The sequence below is a fragment of the Danio rerio genome, chromosome 19 (assembly GCF_052040795.2).
Source record: "Danio rerio strain M-AB ecotype USA chromosome 19, GRCz13ab, whole genome shotgun sequence".
In the NCBI taxonomy this organism is placed as follows: Eukaryota; Metazoa; Chordata; class Actinopteri; order Cypriniformes; family Danionidae; genus Danio; species Danio rerio.
Window position 1 is genome coordinate 5,415,937 of NC_141039.2, and position 6,564 is coordinate 5,422,500.

Genomic DNA, 6,564 nt, shown 5'->3' on the forward strand with positions numbered 1-6,564 from the left:
AATTCAAAACAATCCATAATTATGCAAACCCATTTTGTATATTCAAACATTATTCATAAATGCACAAGTCTAATTCATAAATACAAAGCATAAATCATAAATACGCAATTCCAAATGTTAATTTAAATATTATTCATAAATATGGTAATTCAATTTGTAAATTCAAAACAATCCATAAATATGCAAATCATTTTTGTATATTTAAACACTTCATAAAAGCACAAATCTAATTTATAAATTTAAAACATGTATCACAAATATACAATTCCAAATGGTAATTTAAATATTATCCATAAATATGCAAAAGCAATTTGTAATTTCAAAACACAATTCATAAATATGCAAATATAATTCTCAAATTTAAAACAATCTTTAAGCAAATCAAATTTTTAAATTTAAAACAAAGTTCATAAATACGCAAATTCTAATTTTAATTTCAAAAGAATCCATAAATACACATATTCAATTTGTAAATTCGAAACAATTCTTAAATACGCAAATCTAATTTGTGAATTCAAAACATTAATTTACAAATGTGCAAATCCAATTCATAAATTCAAACACAATTCATATATATATGCAAATCCAGTTTTCTAAATTCAAAACGATAATTCATAAATATGCAAACCCAATTCTTAAATTCAAACACAATTCATAAATAGGCAAATCCAATTTCCTAAATTCAAAACAATCCATAATTACGCAAATAAAATTCATAAACTTAAACACTATTTATAAATGTGCAAATTCAATTTGTAAATTGGAAACAAATTCATAAACACACACATCCAATTCATTTCGGGAAATATTCCTTTTTGTAAACTCACAAATAGTGTTTTGCATTGGATTTTGTAAATGTGAATTGTGCTGTGCATGTATGAGTTTTATTTTTGCAAAACCTATTCTTTTTTTAGACTGATCTGACTCAATAGGCATTTATATTGATGGTGATTTTTTATTATTAAAAAAATAATAATAAATAAATAAATAAATAAATAAATATCATGGTTAAAATAAATTATAAACTGTTTTTGTAATTGATAGGAAATGTTTCTTGTTGTTTTTCTGTGGCAAAAGCATATAAAACTTTTTATTGTTTTTTTTATTTACTATTATTTATTTTTTTCTTTTATTAACTATTATTGATTATTTTTTATTTACTTTTTTTATTACCTTTGATTATTTCTAAATAATCACTTGATTAATGTGACAAAAAAAAAATTACGTCACAAAAATAAATTTTACTAAAACATGTTAGTGAAACAAAGTTATTTCGAATGTTGATAATTTGCATTTTGGATGGTTGTGTACATAAAGAAAATAGCTTTACAATTCACCACGCACCAGTCTGCGTTGATGGAACCAATTTTCTGCCTTTTTACATTTTTCAGTCATTACGGCTTAGTCATTAAAGCACAGAGAAACATGGACATTGAAGCATACTTTCCAAGTAATTAGCATTCCTGCCAGAGGTTCATACCATAACCTTCAGACTGCATACAAAACAAGATGACATGACTCACACATGGCACTAAAACCAGCAGAGCATCTGTTAATAGAAAACTGATATCTTCAAAAAATGGATAGTTCATTCAGATATGTTTACTTTTCCTGTTCATGGTCTTCACTGACTTCATTATCTTGCAATATGCAAGTCAATGGGAACAACATTGCTCAAAATATCTTCTAACAGCTGAAATAAAATCCTATTTGGAAATGTACTGTATTTAAGTACTGAGTACAATTTGACCCAAAGGCGAACTGTCGCTTTAACACCTGCATACCCACTTAACAGTACACTTGAGACCTGAGTGTTTTATCATCTCGCTGTCCACAAACTATTATTACAGAAAACTACAGCTCACACACAAGTCCCTGAAAATCTGGCTAGAGGTGTGCATTATTTTTTACATTTGATAATATGTTAATCAAATCATATTAGCAGCCAATGACTATCAAAGTACAGTCAATTAAATAGTGCTAATGTTGTTTTGAAGTCACATTTAAATGCAATTTCAGACCGAATATTTAAAGTACCACGGTAAACATTATAGAGAGAATGTCACTGAACTAATGTGTGAATATACAACCAACTTTACATCAGTGTTTATAAATCATTCTGCATATTCGAAGACTGATATTTTCTCTGAGCAGATAAACTCTGTGGATGGACACTTGACTCATTTCTTTCAGACTAACTTAGCTGTGCATCGAAACAGCTTTATTTGACAATGTCAGGCCATCAAAATGAAATGTTTTAGAAATAACAGCCCTGGGATGCCACTGAGGTAAAGTTGGTTTTATATTTGCACATTCATTCAGTGACATTGTTTAGCATGGTACTATGAACATTTAGCACTATTTTATTGACTCACCAGTGTTGCACTTTGATGTTCATTTGGCAGCTAATATGATTGGACTATTTAGAAATAGCAAATAATTTTCAGAAATTATATTATTAAGGTGAATGTACGAATATCTGAATATAAAACCAACTTTACCTCAAATAGGATGCCTTCTTTTCAAGCATACACAAAAATAGATAAATGAAATACATGCTTGAGCCTAAATATTTTCAGTGAACTCTTCTAATGCCATGCGTGTGCGAAACAAATGACCCCCGTGTTGCATTAAACCTGCAGACCATTGGGTTTACAATTACTTAAATAATATAAGAGTGTTAGCTGACAAACATAACCAAAAATGTTTTAAAGTTACTCACTCGTGTCGTCTGAAAGATAGACCATGAGACATCGATGAGTTTTCCCGGTGAGTTGAAGATGTTTTAAAATCCGTTACTTCCACGCAACGTACACAGGAACAGGTGCTGACGAGCTCCAAAACTACAATAAAACGTCCTAAAGGTAACCTAAAACGCTCCGTGCGAGTCATTCTAGGATTATTATATCACTGTGTGAGGAAAATAAAGACAATTAAACCGCTTTTGATTTAATATCGACGTGTAATTTAAATGTGGCGCGTTTGAGGAACTGTTTGTTTGTTCCCAGTGCCAGCGGAAGCTGCGGCCTACATACCATATAAGGGCAAATCGTGAATGATGACGTTCCATGCATTCTAAATGATTTTGAAATGTTGAGCTTCAATTCTGCAAGTTAATAGAAACTTATGAAAGTATCATGCTTCCAGTATGTTAGTAATTAATGTTTCTGTATTTTTTATGTAATTTGATTTTGTACTTCCCCTTTCCTCTTTTTGTTCTCCTTTTTATTTTCTTTCTATTACTCCTTTCTTTTTACTTATTGTTCTTATTACTTTGTAATTGTATATTCTTGTATTCAAGTCTTCTACAGATTACTTCCTGATTTATATTGTAAATTTCTTCTTTTCTAAATAAAAGATTGTTTGAGAAAAAAAAAAGATGTTGAGCTTTAATGTTTTGCATTCCATACAGCAAACAATTTGTGTGTAACAGTTCACTCTCATACATAAACATGAAAGAGACCCTAAATGTTCTCTAAATGTAAATGATCAAAATTCTCTTACATTTGCAAATTGGGGTAAGATTAACAAGGCAAATGCACAAAAAACCTTCTAATTCTAAAAAGCAGTTTTATAAAACAGCTTGCAAAACTTATACAATTAAGTTAGTACATGATTAACTTTGTTTAATTAGTTACAATAACTTAAACAGATGTTGTCAGGACTAATTGATCGTATAATTGTTACAGTGTGATAGTATGAATATTGTGCATGTACAGTAGGTGGACTGATGATTTGTGTTGTTTTTTTTTTTGTTTTTTTTTTTTTTTTGGGAGGATTTTATTTCGTCTAATTAAATTCCAATGTTATAGTGAATGAGAATGGAAATGTAGAAAGTTTTTTTATGATTGCATATTTATGGGAGATCAGTGAACATTCTTTATCAAAGGCAAAACACTTTGAAGACATTCTCTTTTTATTCGTTCATAAAAAACAACTAACATGTGTGCTGATTATATTTCAAACACTTTATTTCTTTTGATGTGTGAATAAGGAGCGATAATTCACGTGTGGGCTGCCAGCACATGTGCTTCACAATGATTCATTCTTCAAGATTGTTTCACTGATGCACAGAGAAAGAGAAGAAGAGAGACAGAGAGAGACCAACAGATGGACCAGGAATCAAAGTTAATAAACTAGGAGAAACTTCAGACAATGGGAATAATTATTAGCTGAACAGTAGATGGTTGTTCTGATCGTCGCTGTCCATGGTGCTGAAAGAGCCCTCTATAAATAGACTGTACAGTATAATCAAGTTACAAAAATAATGATGTGTCAAAAATAATTAAAACAGGACATTTTAAAGAGGTTAAAGTATAGTGACGATCATAATGCAGACGAATTACACATGATGGAGCCTAGATTGCATGTCAGATATTTGAAATTCAAGATTTTGTGACAAAGAAATAACCATGAGTTTTTTGTCTTATAATTAAATAATATATAGATGAGTTGAATCAGGTGGCGCAGTGGTTAGCACTGTCGTCTCACAGCAAGAAGATCAATGGTTTGAGTCCCGGCTGGGCCAGTTGGCATTTCTGTGTGGAGTTTGCATGTTCTCCTCATGTTGGCGTGGGTTTTCTCTGGATGCTCTGGTTTCCCCTCAGAACAAAGATCTGGTGAGTTAGAAAAACTAAAGAGTGTGTATGTGAATGTGAGAGTGTATGGGTGTTATCCAGTGCAGGGTTTTATTCCGCTGTGGCGACCCCTTGATAAATAACACACAGATGATTATCTTGGTCTCAAGTAGCAAGAATCCAAATGTGATAGAGTCTATACACTCAAAAAAATAATAATAATAAAAAAAAGTCACATACATATCCCTCTATACTTTTCTGGAGAGCGCCAAATACATCCCAGGAGATACTTTTTTTTTTTTTTTTAAGTTTTTATTTCTGCAAATCCACCATTAGCTGCTGTGTGTGTTTTTTCAGATCTCAAATTTCTCTCGCAAGTGCCATTCGCGCCTGCTGTTCTCACGTAAATCCACCAGAGGCAGCTGTCAACCGACTGGCGGATAACCCCATGCACCCCCTTCCCCAAACCCAACCGACAGTGTTTTCAAAAGCACCAATTGACCTGCCCACCCATTTCCCTAAACCCAACCGACAGTGTTTTCAAACCTGCCGCCTGATTTTCATCATGTTTTCTTCAAATCTTACCACATTCTCACACTGTTATTTACATGTTTATTTTATTTAGTTTTTGTCTTGCCTTTTCTATTGTTTTTGTTTTACCTGCTTTCTGGAACCATTCCTCACCGGACTCGAACCCTGTTTTTGCAGTCAACTCCTCTCTGTGTCTCAAATCCGCCGATGTACAAGGCGAACCACTGGGCAAATTGGTAACAACGGTATGGACGTCAACACAGAGGTAAGCAGTCAGCTGGTAGCGCAAAAAAAAAAACAGAAGCCATCGGCAACATCATACTGCCCCGTAGCATTTGTTTTAAAAACAAAATGCAGCCAGTTATATGTACCTCAGGCTGCATAATTCACGCTCTCCAGAAATGTATGTGGAGGTACGTTTTCACATTTAGCTTGTGTTGTGAAAAATTAGGCTGCAAGATTATCATTTTTATTTTTTATTTTTACAGTCTACAATAAATTTAGTACCGCTGCATTTTACTCATATCATTGTCCTTAGTAAAAAAAAAAAAAAAAAAACATAGCAAAAGTCTTAAGATTTTTTTTTTTTTTGGAACATAAAATGTTTGTCATAAGATAGAAAATAAATTATACGCTGTAATAATATTTCAGGTTCCACACAATCGATTTGTGTTAGGACAACATGAAGAAATTAATTTAACTTTTAAGTTTTTTACAAATTTAAGTTGATTGAACTTAAAACAATTAAGTTGGTTTATTTCAGCTCATTTCCAAATCCATTTTTGAGTGTAGTTAAGAAGAAATTAGTGCAAATCTGGCCCCAGGTCTCATCTCTATAATTGTCACAGGCCTTCTGACACCATTTAAACGTTGTGCATTAAGACTGTACTAAACTGGAGGCTAATTACACAATGACTAAAAGCAGCATTATGACAGACACACAACCGTGAGTCAGACCTGATTCTGACCTCTGACTGAATCACAGCAGGGCGAGCTGCTGGCTAAATGTGAATAAACACTGAGCCCTAAAACTTCTCTGCTTCGCAACTTCAAACGCTCCACTAAAGGTTTATTGATCTCGGCAGATCGCAGCCTCTTAGGAACACAAAGGAACTTTTAAAGTTAATCACAGAGGTTTAATAAAGAAGAAAAGCGAGAGACAGTTTGAGTTAATTAGCATCAAATAAAAGCCAAGTGCGAGACGCAGAAATGTAATGAATAAAGGCTGCTTAGGTAATTAAAAAAGGTGTGAAAACTTCTGCACAGCATATAACATTTATCTAGCTTCACATTGAAATCTGTGTTTTTTCAGTGTCATTAAGATCAGATATTTATGGAGCCCCTAAAGGGAGATTGAAAAAAATAAATAATGAAGACTTCATTACACACAAATATATATATAAATATATACACACACACACACACACACACACACACACACACACACATATATATA

At 32.4% G+C, this 6,564-nt stretch overlaps 1 long non-coding RNA gene across 6 annotated transcripts in view; it reads right to left on the minus strand.

Moving 5' to 3' along the window:
* LOC141378993 (uncharacterized) overlaps window positions 1-3,022 on the minus strand; it is a 136,728-nt gene extending 133,706 nt beyond the window's left edge. For 2 of the 6 annotated variants that reach the window (XR_015516408.1, XR_015516409.1), the window contains exon 1: window positions 2,723-3,013. This is a non-coding gene — a long non-coding RNA (uncharacterized LOC141378993). Of the gene's footprint in view, window positions 1-2,722 lie in introns of all 6 variants that reach the window. The other 4 variants (XR_015516411.1, XR_015516410.2, XR_015516407.1 and 1 more) reach the window with 3 other exon arrangements.
* Between the last annotated feature and the right edge of the window lie 3,542 nt (window positions 3,023-6,564).